Here is a 22,409-nt window from a genome sequence, read left to right as displayed (position 1 = left end):
GTGTGGAGCACTAGACTGTGGAAATGTTCGTATCCATACCCGGTCTTGTTCCTTGTAGGTAACATCCCGTTTATCTTTGTTGTAATTTCGAAGTTGTCTCTTTTGTGCTTTTTGGCAGCATTCCATGGCTCTGGTTCGAAGCTCAGCCAGATGATGAACTGTATCATATGAGGAACAGTCTGGAGTCAAGTTAGTGCCATGTAGCACCTTATCCATGGGGCTTTGAAGTTTCCTTCCTAACTGAAGTTCGGCCGGAGTCATTCCGACAGTTTCTTGAACCGCGGAATTAATGGCGAAACGAAGTTCCGGTAGGTATTGATCCCATTTCCGGTGATTATCATCCACAAATGCAGAAATCATACATTTAAGCGTGCGATTTACTCGCTCAGTCATATTCGTTTGTGGATGGTAGGATGTAGTAAGCTTCGATTCCACACCCCATTTTTGACATACTTCTTGGAACACTGAAGAAATAAACTGTGCACCCCTATCAGACAAGATAAAGTCCGGCACTCCCCATCGTGTCAAGATTTCTTTCCGAAGAAGGGCTGCAACAGTTTGAGCATTTGCTTTACGTAGAGGAAAGAATTCCACCCAACGCGAAAAGTAGTCTACGAAGACTAGAAGATACTCATTTTGTTGAGTGCTCCGTGGTAGTGGTCCCATAAGGTCTACACCAACCATTTCATTTGGTCGAGTAGTGACGGTTTGTTGCAGTTTGCCCGCAGGTTTTTGATTCTCGCCTTTTAGGGTTTGACATTTAACGCACCTCTTCACGTGACGTTTAACGTCCATCCACATTCCAGGCCAGAATGCCACATCGTGTATTCGTTTGTAAGTCTTGTATATGCCTACATGACCACTCCAAGGACTTGCATGATAGTGGTGTAAGATAGGCAGTTTAAGATTCTCAGGTATGTATAGTCTGTAATGGGCTTGATGGTTTTGGTGGTAAGTTTTGTGGTAAAGGGTATCCTCAATTACTTCATATCGGTCCTTTAGAGCAGGATCTTTGTCAATTTCTGCTAAAGATTGCAGTATGGTGATGATTGCAGGGTCATTGTGCTGTTCCTTCCAGATGACAGCTGGGGAAATAGGAAGTTCCAACTTCTCTTGACTACTGGTGTAGAGACCATAACCAGTATGGATTCGGGACAGGGCATCAGGTGCCATGTTTAATTTTCCTTTCCGGTATTCAAGGATGAAATCAAATCTCTGAAGCCTTAGAGCCCATCTGATTAGACGGCTAGTGGTTTTAGTGGAGGACATCACCCATTGAAGTGCTGAGTGATCTGTAACCACAGTGAACAATTTATACTCTAGATAGTGCTGCCATTTTTCCAAAGCCCAAATTACAGCTAAACACTCTTTCTCTGTGGTCGAATAATTGGCTTCTGCACGGTTTAAGGTTCGGCTGGCATATGCAATCACTTGTTCCAGTCCCTGGTCCTTTCTTTGGGTCAGCACCGCACCCAATCCAGTATCACTGGCATCTGTGTAGACTGTAAATGGAAACTGTAAGTCAGGATGACCAAGAATAGGAGGAGAGATAAGGCATGATTTAAGATGTTCAAAGGCGGTTTGACATTGAGGAGTCCAGTGAAAGTTGCATCCCTTCTTCTTCAGTGCATTTAGAGGTTCAGCAATCCCTGAGAAATCAGGTACAAACCGATGGTACCAACCGGCTAACCCCAAAAAGCGTTGGACCTCTTTGATGTTGGTGGGCACTGGGTAGGAATGTATGGCTTTCACTTTGTTTGGGTCTGCAGCGACTCCTTTACCACTGACGACATGCCCCAAAAAAGTTATTTCTGGCAAGCAGAATCTACTTTTCTTGAGATTGACTGTTAGTCCTGCTATTTGTAGTTTGTGGAGGACAACCTGAAGGTCGATGAAATGCTGGTCTACAGAGGGGGAGTAAATGATGATGTCATCGATATAGACGAAACATATACTTCCACGCAATTCTCCCAATATGGTCTCCATCATCCTTTGAAAGGTGGCGGGTCCATTTTTTAATCCAAAGGGCATTGTGTTAAATTGGAATAGTCCAGTAGGGGTAATAAAAGCAGTTTTAGCTTTACTTTCTGGCTCCATGCTTACCTGCCAATAACCACAATTAAGGTCAATGGTGGAAAAGATGGAAGCTCCAGAGAGAGATTCCAGGAGTTCTGTAATATTTGGTAGAGGGTAGGCATCGTTTTCAGTAACAGCATTAACCTTCCTGTAATCCACACAAAATCGAAGGCTTCCGTCCTTTTTGGGTACTAATACAACTGGTGAGGCCCATCCAGAATGTGATGGTTCCACGATTCCAGAGGTCAACATCTCCTCCAGCTGCTCGTTTATGACCGCTTGTTTTGCAGGGGTGGTGCGATATGGTCGTTGCTTTATAGGCACTTGGTGCGTGGTATAAATCTTATGTTTGAAGACTTCAGTACGTCCTGGACGAAGTGTACACACTTGAGGGTTTAATTCCAGAATTTGCCGTAGCCGTTGCTTGTCTTCAGGAGGTAAGTAGGCCGTATCTCCAGCAATGTCTATCAATGTCTTATCATCAAGGCAGGTGGATGGTTGAGGTATAGCACATTGAGGAGTAGGAACAGAACTTAGTAGGGTAAGACTGGAATCTGTTCCTTCTGTCTTCCCTTTTTGGTGTTGGGAGTCATTAGTGCCAGGCAGACTGGCATTTCCAGGCTGGAAAGGATAATTTTCAGTAGGGTGAGATTTAAAGGAATATTTATGATCTGCCACATTCATCTGCAGGCCACTAGAAAAAATAAAATCCAACCCTAGTACAACAGCATAAGTTAAGGCTTTGGCAGGAAGAACAACAGTAGATATGGAGAAAATTTTCTTATGAAGAGAGATTGAAACATTTATCCATCCTAGAGGCATCTCTGCCTTTCCATTGGCTAAGTAAAGAGGACCTCGAGTCCAAGGAAGAAGCTTTTGTGCACTAATCTCTTTACAGAGATTTTCGTGTAGCAGTGTGTAGCTTGCCCCCGTATCCACAATGGCTTTTCCGTTCCAGGAGCCAATGCTTAAAGGTACAACTAACTGTTGTGGAACAGATACAGATAGTTGAGTTTTCTTGTTTGCTGAGGTCTTTTTAGTGAAAGCAGTAACCGAATGATTTGTAGGGGGTCCACTGGCTTTAGAACTTGGAAACGTGGTTTGTGGAGAGTTGTTAGAAGAATGGGACTGAGGGGAACTTTGAAATGACTGAGCAGTCATAAAACGAGGACAGGCCCCAGGTGAGTGATGGCCTTTACATCTCCAACATTGTGCTGAAGGTTGGTTCACTCGTTCTGTCGGGCGGTTGGGTATGGTTCTTTGAGGTGGGGAAACTTGCTTCAAACCTGTCTGTTTTTCATAGTGTTGCTGATGTTGAAAATCTTTCTCAAGTTGTTGGCCTAATTTTACCAGTTCGTCAACTGTGTTGACTCGACTGCGAAGTTGACTAGCGAGGAATGGCTTTACATTTTTTAGGATCATTTTCACTAGTTCACTGTCAGTTAAAGTTGAGTTCCATCTCCTGCAGAGTGCTCTGTAAGTGAATGCAAAGTCTCTGATACTTTCCTTTTCACCTTGAGTTCTGGTTCGTACTCTTTCTGCGAGTTCATCCTCGTAATCTTCTGAAAGGAAGGCAGAAAGGAAAGCAGATTCAAACTGACTCCACGTTTTTACAGATGTTCGTGCAACTTCCCACCAATCCCGGGCAGTGCCATACAGAACAGAGCGAAATGTGGCCATGATATCAGCATCTGTAAGTGGATGAACCACCAAGAAATCTTGGCAGCGGGCGAGATATAACAGTGGGTCAGGATCATCTGACGGTTTACCAAAAGTAGGGAAAGTAAGCTTAAGGTGATCGCTCTTTGTAACAGCAGAGGGTTGGGAAGAGAGATCATTGTTGGGAATGGCAGGTAATTCAGGAGTTGATACAGGTGACAAGAAAGGTTCTTTCTGCATGAAATCAGACAGTTGTTTTTTTTGATTTTCGAAATTCTTCATAATTTCGGTTTGTAATTCTATGACAACTGTACACAGTGTTTCAGTAGTTTGAGTGGTTTTAGTAAGGGTTGAAGACATTTGGTCATGATTTTGCTGAAAGGTGACAAGGTAGGACTTAATATCCTGTTTAAGTTCATTCTGAAGTTGTTCCATCATAAACCGTACCTCAGACACAAAGGTAATTTGATCTTTTTGAAGTTCTGTAGACATCAATGAAACAGTTTTAGCTAGTTGATCTACCTCTCCTTTAACAAACTGCTTAGTTTCAAATATGCAGCCAAGTACTTTTTGCTGGTTATTCTCTACTTGATCCTTGAGTTGAGAAATCAGGGTACCATGGTGTGCAGATGTTGTTTTGAGTTCCTGTGTAAGTGCATCCACCGTGTTCTCATTTGTTTGTATGTGGTTCACCAATATATCCCAATTCCCTTGCACTTGGTGGGTTAGTTGTTGCAGTTCCTTCCTAGGAGTAGGTAAGGTTCTTGGCAAGTCCTGTTGACATACTGAAGATAAAGGGGAAGGCTCTGGTGATGTACATATCTGCATGTTGTCCACAGGCATTGCTGGTTCCCATGTGAGAGTTTGAACTGGATTACTATCAACTAGGGTGTTAACACTGCTAGCTTGTATAAAACTTGGGTGCTGAGGAGTATGAATGGGAGCAGGGGGTACAATGTGTGGACGAAATGCAGAATGCCAGAGAGGAGTAGCAATATCAGGGGGTGGTTCCATTTCCACAAATGTCGATGGAGAATATGAGGGTGTGGCAGCCATATTTGTTTGCAAATGTTGTGCAGTGTGTAAAATGCACAAAATAAATGTCAATGTATGAAATAAAGATGAAAAAGAATTTGAAAATTTCTCAATAACAAAAGTAAACAGAATAACAACCCAATGTGGTTTGAATAAGTCTATTGACTTTCCCCAACAGTCATCACTTGGTTCAATTAAGCAATCAATTACCACAGTTGCAGGTTATTACAATTTGCACCGCTTATATTAACCCAATTAATCAGATTAAATCACAGAAGTACAAACACGCACAAAATCCACACAATCATTAGTTTTTGTCCCAACCACCTTCCATAATGTTCTGGGTTCACAAATAAATGAGGTTCACAAACAAAAAACAACATTAGTTCCACACCAAAAAAAAATTAGCAGGAAAAATAGCTTTCTAGTTCACACATTCACACATTTATAATCAAATTTTTTTTTTTTTTTTTCAAAAATAAAAAATAATAAATCATGTAATACACAATTCGATAGTTCTTTCCCCCACAATCTGAGGGTTTTCGTTTTCAGTTCAGGTTTATGAGTTTTTACAACTGTAATGTTTCAGGTCCCTGTTCGGGCGCCACTTATGTAACGGTGCCACCCCGAACGCATAATATAAAGAATAAGAAAATGGAACTTATTTATTTAGTTCGGGCGCCAGACTTGGAAAAAATTGCCAAGTCAAAATATTAAAAAAGTTATTTAGTTCCCGGATAACATCAGACAGTGCCACCGAAACACAATGAAGTATTCATTCAATTCATTCACAGATTTTATATTAAAGAAAACTCATGAAAGAGCAAACAATGAATAAACCCATACGAATCACAGACATTTTATACTTTCAAACAATTGTTCATTTAAATCCAAAGGCATCAGCAACCGTGTTGCCCTGCAATTGTTCCTTTACACATAAATTCAAAACACCTTCAAAAGGAATTTGAATAAGAAAAACAAAAAAAAACAAAAAAAGTTTTGTCCATCAGTTCACTTTATGAGCAAATGAAACAAAGTTGCTCGTCTCGAACTCATTTAAAGACAATTTTTAGTTTATAATGTTCAAAGTTCAATGTCACACACAAAAAAAAGAAACAAAGTAAAGATTCTCTTCAGCGGGACTCGCTCTTAAAAGAGAATGCATGTGTAGCGTGAACTTGAGTGTGTGCGTGTGTGTGTGTGTAACAAAGTACTTGCGACAAACGAAACCCTCCGGAACAGTCCTGCATCCGATATAGCGAATCTCCTCGGCAATTCAACAACCAGTCATAGTTGCCTGCACATTCCGCATTCGGCAAGGATAGCAAAGCATAAATCCGTCACCCCGTTGATCACTTTCTCTCGCACACATTAAGAGAGCTCCGAAACGAGCCACGAGACCTCAGTTACAGAGTGGCGAGCTCTGGATTCACCCCGCCGTTGTCGCTCTATTGATGCATCATCACGGACTTGAACTTGACTTCAAATTAAAAGTACAGGCCGGGAACCTGACCAATGAGTCTTGTCGTACACTAGTCATGATGTCAGACCTAGAACTTCCGTTTTCATTCTTTCAAACTTCGTTTTTCATAACTTCCGCCATTTAGTGGCAAGTAAAAAAAGGTATACATTTAATATGCATTTTAAAAAAAAATGTATACAGCTTGGGTTTTTTATATCGCCACAGTATATTTTTGCCCATTTTTGTATATTTTGAAATATTTGTTATAAGAAACCACACTTGAAAATGAATGAAATTTCTGTATTTACAGGTTTGTAACATAGAAAGTTTTTTTTTCAATGCGACATGAAAATAAATGCTTTGTTATATTATTTTATATTTATTTTAAATATATTTTAAAATATACAAAAAATATATAGAAAAATACATTTTTGTAAACATTTCATAATATATTTTATTACGTATATTTTTTCCCATTTTTGTATATTTTGAAATATATGTTATGAGAAACCACACTTGAAAATGAATGAAATTTCAATTGATTACATTTTGACATCGTGCCAATGTATAAGACTACGTTTACACGGAAACGGTCTGAAGAAAAAACGTGGCGTTGCATTATCACTTTTTATTCCGCATTTATACGAGCGTTTTGGGGGGGAAATCTGCGTGCATATGGTGACGCAAAAGTGTGTGATATTCGATGTAGTATGCACTCCAGGCGGCTAGGTGGCAATGTGAAGCACTGACACACAACAACACCAAGTCCACGCGTACAACCTTCTTCCTTGTTCTCCCAGGTCTTGTCCAAAGCCGTCTGGTTTGCTTCCGACAAATTGCCGCATCAACAATTTGATAGAAGTACTTAATGCACCTTCTCTGATCAGTAATACTAGCTGTAAATATCTTGACACATGCTGGCAAGATTCTTGTATATTTATCAGAGCTGCTATGGCAACTTGAAGGTCATCGGACATGTTTGTTTTTATTTTCCTGAACTGGCGCATGCCTGTGACGTAAACGTATAAGCGACGAGAACCACCATGAGTAGACTTTTGCGTTTTACCCTTAACGGGAACGCGACGCTAGAGCGTTTTTAAATTTTCCACTCTGGAGGGTTGTTTCACTTTTTTGCGTTTTTAGCCCCAAAAACGCTGTGGCCTTGTAAACGAAAGGCACATCTGATAAAATATGTTTACGTTTTCACCCTCGAGCATTCTAAACAGGGCCTAAATGGTTCAAGTCTTGCCTATAACATGTCTTAATCCTATTTTATTATCTTCCAAATAAACATATAAGATCACGAACAGACATCAATGGGGATCCAAGTTTAAGTAGTGAAGTCAGTAAATTCAGTTTGCAACCAAACACAACATCACTGCCACATATCCTCAGCAGTCAAACTCTTAAACTCAAGGGGTTGACAGACAATATCAACCTCAGCAGTTCAATGGAGCAGGAACCGTGTGTGTGTGTGTGTGTGTGCGTGCGCGCGCGCGTGTGTGTGTGTGTGTGTGTGTGTGTGTGTGTGTGTGTGTGTGTGTGTGTGTGCGTGCGAGTGTGTGTGTGTGTGTGTGTGTGTGTGTGTGTGTGTGTGTGTGTGTGTGTGTGTGTGTGAGAGAGAAAGAGAGTCTGTGTGTGTGTGATACGTTTAAGATAGACAGACTCCTAACAGCAGAATCATCTGTTCTCCCATCTATGTTCAATGAGGAGGAAGGGTAATATTGATTTAGTCAACCGAGAGTTAAAAAACATCATGAAGTATTCATTAAAGGTGCACTGACCAGATCACACTAGCACATCCACAGAACACCTTTGATTTCATTTTTAAGTTATTTTTGGGGTCATTTTGCCTTTATTTGGACAGGAAAGTACAGGATGGGGTACGGGATCGACAAAGGACCACTTGCCAGTAATCAAACTCGTGTCACCAATTGTGACTGCACAATATGTCGAAACTTTAAAATCTAAAAAGACAGAAGTCACACTTTAACTGTGTTGTAAGCATAGTTGAAAATCAAGTCGTGTACCACAGTAATGAAATGCAAGCGTTGCTTCCACAATGCAATCTATATGCTTATTGAAAAGTAATAAAAAAATCTTGAAAAAATGTATTAGATAAACAATATTACCAGTTTACATACAGAATATATGCATGCCAATAAAAAATATAAATATATTCACACACACACATACACAAATGCTGGGTTATTTTCAACCCAGCGTTGGATCAAAATGTTGGGTAAATTAACCCAGAAATTGTTTTTATTTAAAAGTTCAATTACATCCCAGTGGGTTGGGTTTGTCCCTTTTTGACCTAATGCTGGGTTAAAAATAACCCAGCTTTTTAAGATTATATAATGCATTTTCATGCAAAAGCTATTGTTGTAAATAACATTATGTAAATATATATTTTAATACAGTCACATGCCCACTTTTCTAAATAAAAAAATATAAAAATGTAAATGCTAAATTTAATCTGGGTCCTTATAGCATTAGTAAAGGAATCAAGGAGTTATTACCATCCGTATGTGATCCTGGACCACAAAATCATAAGTCATGAGGGTCAATTTTTTTAAATTGAGATTTATACATCATCTGAAAGCTGAATAAATAAGCTTTCCATTTATGTATGGATCTGGAATCTGGGGTGCAAAATAAATCAAAATATTGAGAAAATCGCCATTAAATTTGCCCAAATTAAAGGTATTGCGGAGGATTTTCTATTTCCAGGTGGATCATCAAGACTATTGGTCCTCCTAGTTGTCAATCAAGAGTGTTGTGCAATTGCATTTTTTAAAAAAGTGGAGAAGGCGGTTCTTTTCTAAAATTCGAGAAAATCATCCGCTATACCTTTAAGTCCTTAGTAACACATATTACTAATAATTTTTTTTTTTTTTTGATTTATGGTAGGAAATGTACAAAATATCTTCATGGATCATGATCTTTACCTAATATTTTAATGATTTTTGGTGATAATTTTGACACATACAAATTATGGTAGCACTTTATTTTACAGTACGTGTACTTACCTTGTACATATATGGTCAATAAGTTGTACTTACCGACAAATGTGTGGTACTTACTTTTCGGTATCTACATGGTAATTTATTGGTATCGTTACTGTCCTTCCAGTAGTTGGTAGTTATTATCTAACTTTAGATAAGTACTGAGTAATAACAGATACATACTTCTAGTGTAGGTATACTATAACTAACGAGACACATTACTGTACTTACAAATAAATGTACAATATAAGTATTTAGTATTTACAGGCAAGTTAGGGTAAATGACAGGTATTTATAGTGTACATATATAATAACTAATATCAAACACTACTGTACTTACAAATTGTATATACACAATAAGTGTGTACTAGTGAATGTACCCAGTAGATAATGCAGATTATAGTCAATGGTTGGGTTTGCCTCACAGTGACATGTGATGCTATATCTTAGGTGGTAGGTCCTATGTAAAAACTGTGTAAAAAGCAGCACTTTATTTTACAGTCCTTTAGTTTTACAGTCCTAACTTGCCTGTAAATATTAAATAATTATATTGTACATTTATTTAATGTTTCTCGTTAGTTACAGTATACCTACACTATAAGTATGTATCTGTTATTACCCAGTACTTATCTAGAGTTACATAATATCTACCAAGTATGTACCACTGGTAAGTACAGTACTGATACCAGTTAATTACCATGTAGATACCGAAAATTAAGTACCACACATAAGTACAACTTATTTACCATATATGTACAAGGTAAGTACACGTACTGTAAAATAAAGTGCTACCCAAATTACTGTTTGCTATTGCTTCACAAGCAACATGTGACTGGTTGTGGTCCGTGTTCGTGTTAGTACAAGAAACGTTGGTAAGCTCAATTCAACAGAACTGTATTGAGTAGCACATTAGTAGCACCTTCTCAAGTCTCATCTTTTATCTGCGATTCTCTGATCAAACTTTTACCTCTCCTGTCCTAACACTCATTACTCAGTGTGACTGTAGTGTACAGAAAGAGAAATACTTCTCTCTTTGACCAGGCACAGAAATTGAAGCGGAGTGGCAAGCCAATTACCATAGCATCGCTTTGCCAATTTACAGCGAGTCACTTATGAAATTGTTATGAAGGCGATAGGAGAGCTAGCCATCTGCGGTCTGCGGAAATGGAAGATCAAACATTTCGACTCTGCACGCTCTTTCAACGGCGCACCACTTACCTGATCAGAGATTTTTGGGTGTTTGTGTGGCAGGGTGAGATTGTCTATTAAAAGTCTAAATGAATAGATGTCACATTTAATACCTTTTACCAGGTCAGCTCTACAAATATGCTGAGTTTTTACCCGACTCAAGCCATGAAAGCGCGGGCTCTGGCTCTCGCACCACATTTTCGCCTGCAGGATACGGCCGCTGAGGTCCCGCTAAAAAGCGCACACACACCAGTCTAAAGTACCTTTGTGGTTAGCAAAGGCTAATATGAAGTCAACACTCCCAAAACAAAAGCGAGTCTGGGCAGAGGTCCAAAATCTTGTGCTGGTGTAAACATAAATTGAAAAGTACACAATAGTAGCACACACGGGTAAATGATAAATGCTTGCTTTTGATGCTAAGACCTATGCAGTTGTACTGTATGCTGACTGCTGTCAAGTCTAAGAATCTTTAGCTAATTTTTTTCCTTTTGACATGATGTTTTTTTAATGATAATGTGATCCGCAAAAATCACAACATGTTCAATTCTGATCTGGGCTACCCGTACAAAATAAGAAGTTTATTCAAGTGTGCTATTCGTATACTTCTTTTAATATAAAAGTTTTAATCTCTTCTACTTTTTATGGACTTCACAGAAGTATACTTTAAATTATTTTTAAAGTTATATTTTTTGGCCATTTTTGCCTTTATTTAAACGGTGATAGATAGACGAGACAACAGGAAAGTGCAGGGAGGAGAGAAGGGTATGGAAACGGCAAATGACCACGAGCCGGGAATCGACCTCGTGTCGCAGAGAGTGCGAAAGTACCACATGTCGAGCTCTGCCCACTACACCATCGGCTCCGACAAGTATACTTAAAATTATGTAAAAAGTTTGCCTATTTATCTTTAATCCTTGATAAACTTAAAATTCAAAAATGATATATAAATAGTAAACTATAGTATCAACTTAACTATATATTGAAGTATATATTTAATTTTAATGAGTGATGATTCTGCTTTCTGGTCGAAACGCATTATCATATTTTTTTTATTTTTGACAAAGGTGGCATTTAGCTGCTTTTGCATCTGAACTCTTTAAAAAGTAGGGCTGTCAAAAGATTAATTGCGAATAATCGCATACAAAATAAAAGTTATAGTTATAGAATATATGTGTGTGCACTGTGTGTAATTATTCTTTATTTAAGAAACAATTACATATATATATGTTTAGATTTTGATATATTTTATATTATATATAAATAAAAAAATAAATACATAAATAATTTTTTTCTTACATTTATACATGTATGTCTGTATTTGTATATACATAATAATTACACACAATACACACACAAATATATTATGCAAACAAAAACTTTCATATATAGAGAAAGTAGGTAAAAAAGTCGCGATTAATCACATACAAAATAAAAGTTTGTTTTTGCATAATATATGTGTGTGCACTGTGATTATTTTAAATATATATATACACACATGTGTTGTATGTATGTATTTATATGATATATAAATTAAAATATATACATAAATATCATTTTTGAATTTATACATGTATGTATTTGTATATATAATAATTACACAAAATACACACACAAATATATTATGCAAACAAAAACTTTCATATATAGAGAAAGTAGGGCTGTCAAAAGATTAATCGCGATTAATCACATACAAAATAAAAGTTTGTTTTTGCATAATATATGTGTGTGCACTGTGTGTACTGTGATTATTTTGAATATATAAATACACACATGTGTTGTATGTATGTATGTATTTATATGATATATAAATTAAAATATATACATAAATATCATTTTTCAATATATGTATTTGTATATATAATAATTACACAAAATACACACACAAATATATTATGCAAACACAAACTTTTCTTTTGTATGCAATTAATCATTGTTAATCTTTTGACAGCCCTACAAAAAGTGTTTTGAGTTCAAAGTTTGACTGTTAGGGCCCCCAAATCACTAAGTTTGCCCCTGATTGAAATAGTACACTTACAGTAAAATAGTACAGTATACTTAGCACAGTATATACTATTATATAGTTAAGTATATACTATTAGTACACTATAATTACTGTACTTACTACATAAAATATACTTTACACTTTACTTAGTATACTTAATTACATGAATAAAGTATGCTTATTTTGTAAGGGTGCAGTTGTGGTACTTTCTTTAAACAATGGCAATAGCAGTACAGTCCAGTTTATAAGATCACGTGAGCAGTCGCACAAAAACAAACCAAAAATGCAAACTGTAAATCAGAATTGCATTGGTTTGCAGGTTAAATGTTAACTTGTTTACCTCCAAGTATGAGCTTGTATGTATAATCTCACTAGGATACACATTTTCAACATGGTCAATAACACAGATTCCTTGTTTTTATTACATGCAAATCCAAGGTCATTGCTATTTTAAAAAGAACGTCTTACTGCAAATAAAAACCTGATTGAACCTCATGAACTCACGGCAATGAAGAAACTAGTGACATCATTAAGATTTACACTAAAAGAGTCATTTTCTGGTGCTATTGTTTCTAATCGCTTGATTGTTTGTCATAAAAAACTACAATATCTCCCTAATATGCAAGATCATCATTATGCGATAATCGACAAATCTGCATTCACGCGAACACTTAAACAGATTCAGAAAAATTATATTTGCAATTTGGGTCAGCACATTACCATAATGCTTAATGAGGCAAGGCTAGTGATTCCAAAATAGACCAAGGACCATTGCTTACCATTCCCCTACTGTAAATATCATTTATCATAGCGCTATCCATTTGAAGGATCTCTCCGGCTTGCTTCTCTCTCTCCATCGCTGTATCCTATTCCAGACACCAGGGTGCACATTTTGGTCAAGCCAAAGATTTGGAGACAGATTGCTGTAGCCGACAGATTCAGAACACATGGGCCAAAGGCTCAAATGAACCTTAGTCCAACACCATCCATCTCCACATAGCACCATTAATGGCTGCCTCTGATCAATGTCTCTCCCCTGAGGAATCGCACACACATCTCAGTCAATGGTCTCTGAATGTTATTACATTTCGGTTGTCGTGAAAAAGAGCAACACCCCGAAACTAATAGAGTCGGTGTCACTGTTTGACGCCCGCTTGGCAAATGGCAGATGAAGGAAAAGTTGAAGAACATTGCTAACATCATTGCAATAGTATTAGGTCCAAAGAGATTCAAAGCGAGCTGTAATTACAGACTATAAAAATCATGCTCTGTAAAGACTATAAGTAATATACTGCTGTATATATATTTAAATAATGATAATCCTAAATCTTTAAAGGGCACCTATTATGCTCATTTTTACAAGATGTAATATAAGTCTTAGGTGTGCCCAGAATGTGTCTGTGAAGTTTAAGCATACAATATCGTGATAATATAATATAGAATGTCCAAAATCCCCCTATTTGGGCATGAGCAAAAACGTGCCTTTTTTCGTGTGTGTACCTTTAAATGCAAATGAGTTACTTTCAAAAATAGATTCCTGTGAATACAGTGTGAGACAACAGTACCTCACTATTGAGATATGGCGGACTGTAATAATACAGAACTGCCAGTCAGTGGCCGTGGGCGGAACTTTATCAGTGTGATGTCACATTAACAAGAGAATAAAAACGTTTTGGTTTTATGGGGATTCAAATATGTATATGATGTGTCATGTGTGTGGCTTCTCATGTCAAAATATGTGTTCGGTGCAACCTATGTGCATCATGCCAAAATACGTGCCTGCTGCACACGCGTCAAAAAGGTTTATGATAAAAGATGCACTCACGTTCACGAAATACTAACAAGCACTAACTTAACACTAAATTCTGATTACGCATGAGATTAAGCGAGTATCTGGTAAACGCGAGCGGGTGATTCTCGCGAAATTAGACTTATAAGGTGTCATGAAACATTTTGATAAAAAAGTAAATGCAAAGTAAGAGTATCAAAATGATTTCAAATGACATCATACAAACCATTTTTTTTTCACATTTAAGTCTTTCACCGCCAGCGTTTTTAAAAAAAGTTGCCAGCCAGGGCCAGCGTTTTTCATGATATATATATATACCAAATGAAAGAACAGACCCTCTGCTTTCAAAAAAAAAAAAAAAAAATGTTTCATCCTACCTTCAGTAGTTCTTTTGTAATCAGCTTTTGAATATGAGTAGATTTCTGCAAAAACACCACATTTTGAGCAAAAAGCAGAGATAATTCCATTTTTGTGACTGACTTTTCATAGAGATCCCATTCAGAGCGATCTTTAAAACAGACACGGACATGCAGCAGCTTGCCATAGGGCAATACTTCCGGTTTTAAAAAGTTGCGGAAGGAATCCACCTAGTGGATAATAGCGGTGTTGCGGAAAGCCAGAAATACTCGTCATTGGCGGGGAAGCGTTTTCTCTTGATTGACGAGATATCTCGTCAATGGTGGGGAAAGAGTTAATGTGAAAATTTTCATTACCGCAGTGTGTCCATGACTGGATTTGGGTTCTTTGACATGGAAAATATTTATAAGTAAAAAATCTAAAAAATAAAAAACTTCAGTGCATGTTATACTATAAACATTAACAGTGAAGAAACATGTGGTATTTGGTGATCATTGGTAAATAATAATAAGGAATATAAATGTGTCCAAGAAAATTTTTCTCATCCTCCGCAACAATTTTCAATCATTGTTTGAGCCCTCAATGAACTAAAATTTTCACCCAAAAAAATGTTGGAAGGGACATAATTGACTGTGACACTCAAGATGGCTACCAGGTAAGCAGTTCTTATTTTTCTCTCCAGAAAAAGTTGAATTTTTTTTGTCAAAGACAACTTTTTAGTTCTCATTACCGAAACATGAGTTTGGAAATATATTTAATGTAATATCATGTTGCGGTAATGATAATTTTTGATAACGATAATCTAAAAAATGTAAATAATTCTATATAATATTTTTTAAATCCTCTAAAAATAATGGTTATAGTAAGTTCAGACCATAAAAAAGGGCTTTTTAAAAAAATCTGATGCTGGACACTTTCTAAATCTGGATTACGTGAGAATCACCCGAGCATCTCTTTTATCATAAACCCCTTTGAAGCATCTGCAGCAGGCATGTATTTTGACATGACACGTCAGTGTTTCCCATACATTGATTTATTTGTGGTGGCCCACCACAGAATCAACACTGGCCCCCACAAATTGAATTTTCATGATTCCCATTTACATTTTTATTTCACTATTTAAAACAGCTTAATTCGGCATAAAATATAATTTGATATATAATACATATCAAATACAGATACAGATCAAAGAGTAGAAGTGAAACATATTTCAGGTGCCAACACAGATCAAACGCAAACATGACATGATGACATCACATATATGCTAATTAGCGGGTGACGTCATCACCACCACAGTCTCCTCAAAATCCTGTGGGAAACACTGCACATGATGCACATAGGTTCACATAATGCCGAACACATATTTTGACATGACGAGCCACACACATGATGGGCTAAATACATGTTTTGATGACCTTCGCATTGGTGCGCCCTCGAGAAAGAAGTCACCGTCCTCCATTGCATTCTGCCAACACACATTTATGTCCAAACATAAACATATTGCATAATAGGTGCCATTTAAATGTATATACTAGCTACATACTAGAACATACAGTACTAGCAGACATTAATAATTAAATCTGCAACTTGAAATATTAAGCTAAATGTTGTTACATTTATAAAACTCATACTGCAAAATCAGAATAGTTATACCTGATGAATGTAACAATATATGAAAACCTTTACATTCATAAGATAAATATATTCTAGACTGAAGATATGTGATTTCTGGAGCTTAACATTGGTTTTTAATTATACATTAAAAAAGCATCTTTAAGTTGTACGCCACTGCCATGTAGTTTATTTGGGGACTGAGGTGCTCTTTTCTCATTTTTTTACACCTGACGGTCAGAGTGTTTTTGTGAGTACTCTGAAGAGCTTTTAAGATGATAGCTTCAATATTTTGTGACTTTTCACACCCATTAAAAGCTCACCGTCATCTTGCATACCATCAACATCCAAGTACCTAAATATCCTGAAAACAAGTAAGTTTGGGTAAAAAAACAAAAATGTGATTCTTAGAAAACATCTTAAAAAGACAAAATGTTTAATATTATGCCCTTTTCAGTGTATTCCGTGTTCAAGTTCTGTTGATGTTTATCCACAAATCCCAAAGCTGTTAAATTATGATCATTAATATCTTGTCTACCATGGGTGTAATAATCATTATAACTGCCATTACTTTCAAAGATCGATGCTTTAACGTCTCTTCCAGTTAAAACCATTCCTATAAACTTGTTTACTATACCCGAGAAATAAAAGCGATCAATTATTTCTCCTAGACAGAAATGCAATCAAAAGGAGATGTCTCATCTGAGAAAACTACACCAGAAATGTTATGTCCTCTCTGAGTTTTATATAATATCTCAACGATGCTTTAAATTGCAAAAAAAGATGCCGTGTAATGCTATACATATTTATTTTATATCACTGTACTTTTACAGTCCTGTATGTCAACAATTGATTACTTTTTATTGATTTTCTCTTAGAAGTGTTAAAAGAAACCTCTAAAACCGAATTGATAGTTTTTAATAAATATATCTCCGTTTAGACCTTCATTAGAGCAATAAATAATAAGCATCCTCTTTTTTTAAACATCACAACAAAATGTGAAAACAATCAGATGGCCATGTTCATCTTCTGCATCTTCTTTAATTTCATATACATACTTGCTGAAGTCATGTTTGCTCTAAATACCATGCTGTCCCCACCCTAAAAGTGCCAAGAATGTTTTATGTCACACAAACGCATGGACGCGCGCCCGCACACACATACACACCGTTCTAAGCCTACAAACCATGTCTGACACCAAGGATGTCATCACACTTGCTGCCGTGGTAACAAACAACACCAATCAGCTTCCTGCTCTGTCATGTTCATAGCGAGACTGAAAGCAACCATGTGAACAAAACTTTCTCACAAACTACAACTGTATGACATATAACCACGATCTATATAAGTGTAGCCTGTTTTATTATAAAAAATATTTACTATTACTATATTATTATTAATAGATAGATCAATAGATCGATCGATCGATCGATAGATAGATATATAGACAGACAGACAGACAGACAGACAGACAGGCAGGGGCACTAAGATGCTTTTTAAAGTTTACCCATCTATTCAGCATTTATATTGGTTTTTAATTCATTACACTGTAAAAAAAGATTTGTTGTTTCAACTTAAAAAAGTATGTTTTGGTGCTGCCTTAAAATTTTGAGTTAATTCAACTTAACAATATTTGTTATCTCAAAAAAAAATTGAGAAAGAAATTTGGACTCAACTAATATTTTTAAGTTGAATTAACTCAAAATGTAGGTATTAATAAGGTATATTAATAATATATAATAATAGTAAATATTTATTTTATCAATAAAACAGGCTTAAAAAAAATTAAAGCAGCACAAACACTTTTTTAAGTTGAAACAACTAATATTTTTTACAGTATACTTTGTCATGCATTTCAAAAACATTTTTACTAAACAAAATGTTTCTTTAATAATTAAATTATTATTATTATTATTAAATTACTAATATAATTTAAAACATTCAAGCATATCCCTTCAGATCAAAAGAATTTTAAGATCAAGAAATTTAAAGGCTGAGGTTGAGTAAACAAAAAACAATTTTTTATTCTTGGCTGAACTAATCCTTTAAAGTCCAGATTACTGTAGGTAAACAATTAAATCTTAACACAGAGATGCATGTGAAACCCTCTGACTTCATCATTCAACTACATCATTTTTGGTCAAGGTGAAATATTGCAAGTATTAATTGTTAATTGGCCAAATTACAGCGAGCGGTGAGCAAATCTGCCGCCAGACGAAGGTGAAATATTACAATTATTAATTCTTAACAGTCTAAATGACTTTACCAGAGGTCTGTTCAAGAGTCATTAACCTGCTATATGTTAGCTGCTGGTCATAATTAATTCATAATTTAGCAAAACAGCACATTGCTCTCTAACACATTGTTAGTCATAATTTAACCAGTGTCAGTTTTCTCAGAGTATCACTGGTCATTCTGGGTCACAAGGCACTGATTTGAACGTGTAAAATATGAACACTAAATTAGTCACTAAACATGTGACTTCTTTTCACTTCTAGGCATGTGATAGTTGCTATTGAAACCATCATAAAGTCTCTTTATTGTCTCAGTAGCTTTGCACTATACTGTATGTAAACACGCAGTCAGCGAAATAAAATGCATGTAAAACATACTAAATTTTGTACCCACAACCCAGTAGATATGATTCAGACTATGCAATTCAATTAGTAAATGAAATATCATAAAAATAACAGATGACATCTCTTTAATTTCAGTTGTTTCTCTTAGAAAGCAATGAGATTAAATAGAGAGCAACTGGTAACGTTGCCTTAAAGGAATAGTCTACTCATTTTCAATATTAAAATATGTTATAAAACCTTAACTAAGAATTGTTGATACATCCCTCTATCATCTGTGTGCGTGCACGTAAGCGCTGGAGCGCGCTGCGACGCTTCGATAGCATTTAGCTTAGCCCTATTCATTCAATGGTACCATTTAGAGATAAAGTTAGAAGTGACCAAACACATCAACGTTTTTCCTATTTAAGACGAGTAGTTATACGAGCAAGTTTGGTGGTACAAAATAAAACAAAGCGCTTTTCTAAGCGGATTTAAAAGAGGAACTATATTTTATGGCGTAATAGCACTTTTGGGAGTACTTCGACTCGCCGCAGTAACACCCTCCCTCTCCCATTATGAGAGTGAGAAGGGGAGCGGACTTTTCAGGCGAGTCGAAGTACTCCCAAAAGTGCTATTACACCATAAAATATAGTTCCTCTTTTAAATCCGCTTAGAAAAGCGCTATGTTTTATTTTGTACCACCAAACTTGCTCGTATAACTACTCGTCTTAAATAGGAAAAACGTTGATGTGTTTGGTCACTTCTAACTTAAATGGTACCATTGAATGAATGGGGCTAAGCTAAATGCTATCGAAGCGTCGCAGCGCACTCCAGCGCTTACGTGCACGCACACAGATGATAGAGGGATGTATCAACAATTCTTAGTTAAGTTAATAACATATTTTAATATTGAAAATGAGTAGACTATTCCTTTAAGTGTCCTACGTTTAAAATCTCAAAGCACATCTATAACACTTAAGATACAACGAACTGTATTATCTGGATCTCTTTCATAGTGATATTTTTCTGAATCATGAACAATAAATCATTGACAGCCAATAACATCTACCTGCCAATGACGAGTTTTTCCTGGCAATCCGCATTTCCGCTATTATCCTCCAGGTGACGCACTTCCCAACTTATAAAAACCAAAAGTATTCCCTTAGGGCAAACAGTTCAAACTACATGTATGTTTTGATAATCACTCTGAATCTGATCTCTATCAAATGTCCTTCACAAAAATGCAATTTTCTCAGCTTTTTGCTCAAAATTTGGTATTTTTAAAGAAACCTATACAGTATTTGAGATGATGAAACTTTTTTTGAAAGCAGAGGGTCTGTTCTTACATTTGATATATTTGTATGTTTAAAGAAGAACATTTTCTGGAAGGCATTAAACTTTGGTGAAAATCATAAAAAATGGCTGAAACTTTTTTTAAAACGCTAGTGAAAGAGTTAAGCGCTTGCAGATTTCAAATAGCAGAAAACACTGTGGAAAAGCTCATCTGTGAAGTCAATAACATAAATCACCTCAGGTATTCAATGCTGTTACAGTAAAATCTACCACGTTGTTTTTTATACTAAATTGACACCAATAGATAAAATGATGAGAAAGCACAAACTAGATTCACTGTCTAAAGATTCGCAAATCACAGCATGCTGATGGCATATTAATATATATATATAAGGTATACATAACATCAACAAAGTTACAGTCCCCTGGTGTGGTCACTAACATAGTGGTATGGTTATCATTAATGTTATGGTTATCGTAAAGGACCATTAATACGTAATAAATAATTGACGACTGTAACAGTTGTTTTATTTTGAAGTTTATTGTTCGATAGTCGTGTCTTTTATTTTGAAGTGTTCACTGTCATGGTTGTCTTTTGTTTCCCTTTCCCTGATGTGTCATGTTCTGGTTGGTTCCCTGTCTGTATAAAAGCCCTCTTGTTTAGCAATGTCCTTGTCAAGCTTTGTTTATATGTACAAGCAATGTTCCCTCTAAGCTGCGCGCACGCGCAATCGCGCAGGCCAGTCAAAGTGGTCGCGCAATAGATTTGTCAGACCGCGCACATTTTTCAGACCGCACATAAACATTGATGCATTTGCTGTTGTAAAAGAATTAAGAGAGAGAGAAAGCGAGTGTTCTAGAAGGAGAAGAAACTTTCAACCAATCGCTGATCTTGCTACGGTGACAGACACTTTTATGAGCCAATGGTAGCAGCGCATTCAGTTCACACAGCACAGAGTGAGAGCGAGTCAGATGAGCAGCTGCACGGGGCGATCTCAAGAAACTAAAATATTTATGAAGAGGAAAAAGTGATTCAAAACAGTGATTTAAAACAAATTATTGGATTCCTGAAGTGATGCAATAACTTGGAAAAGATGTCGCTAGAGTGAGAAGAGAGCAAAATAGAGAATTATAACGGAGGCAGATGCAGAATCACAGAGCATCAAAACACTGCGAATGAACTTCTTCTTTTAAATAAGAAGTTAAAATTGATGCTTTGGTGAGTTATATTCTAAATATTAACTTGACATTATGGCATAAGTGTTGCAAATTTGGCAGCAAACAATGAGTTTTATTAGTTTGTTTACATTGGCCGTTGGTATATAACGAACGAGCCAAAGCTAACTTATTTACATTTGAAAGTTAACAGTCAAGTAACGTAAATGTGATTAAAAAATAACATTTTAAGTGTCAATATGTTCAATAAGTGTTGAAACCCTGAGTTATGTTGTTATTTGAAATGTTTACATGATGCTTATTGATAAATCTGTTGAATTGAAGATTAATTACTGTTCTGCCTTGTGTTTTTACAAGGCTGGGTTTTTTTTGTGAGAATTGCGAACATCTGTGAAGTTCTCCTGCTCCATCTTGGACACGCGAGACAATTAAGTATATACTGAAGGTGTATACAAAAAGGCGAGCCAACCAGAACTGTGCTTTGAACTCATCAGAACTGGTAGGAGGATATTTTTTTCTTTTTGTTTCGGACAACTACTAGGACGTGAATTCGCTGAAACTTCATTTTCCGTATTTTCTTGGATTTTCTTTAAAGGACACTGACTTTGAACTGAACTATTCGAACTATTTAAAGAAACAAACGGTCCTTTGAACCGAATCAATTGATTCATGAATTCAACCCAACTGAGTCATTTAAGTGAATCAAGAATTTGGATTACAAACAAAATGAAACAAGTATTTTATTTATTTATTTATTTATTTGCACTGTAGTATATGAGAACAGATTTTCGGCTTGAGTTGAACGGTTCAATCTGCTAAACCCAGGTACCTGGTAAATTCAAAGAGAGTGTTAATTACATGCAGTGTTTCCCCTACCATTATATTAGGGGGGCGCCCCGCCCTCCTTACGGCTTCACCCGCCCCCCTTGAAGGTCAAGTAAATTTGATTTGATTATCTTTGAAGTGCCAGAGAACAATTTGTTATTTCATTAAACAAACTAAACAGCCCTCAAGTAATATGTTATTTATCTTATTTCCACGATGGCATGATTCTGTCAGTGTTTGCGCGTTTACTTACAATTATCCAATTGAGTGCGCACATTTATATTTTACTGTTGGGCTTAATTTACTGCGCATGCTCTCTCTCTGTGCAGCGCGCGCCTCTCTCTCCCATAACTGGTGACTGTGTTTTGAA

The 22,409-nt window shown here is 36.3% G+C and overlaps 1 protein-coding gene and 1 long non-coding RNA gene across 2 annotated transcripts in view; one reads left to right on the top strand and one right to left on the bottom strand.

Annotated features, from left to right (window-relative positions):
* The window catches only part of tafa3a (TAFA chemokine like family member 3a), a 141,137-nt gene that overhangs the window by 23,433 nt on the left and 95,295 nt on the right, over positions 1-22,409 (bottom strand). The window lies entirely within an intron of this gene.
* LOC141365958 (uncharacterized) lies at positions 15,193-21,970 on the top strand. The gene is made up of 3 exons (XR_012370917.1): positions 15,193-15,231; positions 20,738-21,257; positions 21,572-21,970. It is a non-coding gene; the product is annotated as an uncharacterized lncRNA (long non-coding RNA).

This window comes from Misgurnus anguillicaudatus, chromosome 8 (assembly GCF_027580225.2).
Source record: "Misgurnus anguillicaudatus chromosome 8, ASM2758022v2, whole genome shotgun sequence".
NCBI lineage: Eukaryota > Metazoa > Chordata > Actinopteri > Cypriniformes > Cobitidae > Misgurnus > Misgurnus anguillicaudatus.
The sequence above is the reverse complement of the archived record's forward strand: the minus strand, read 5'-3'. Positions and strand labels throughout refer to the sequence as shown.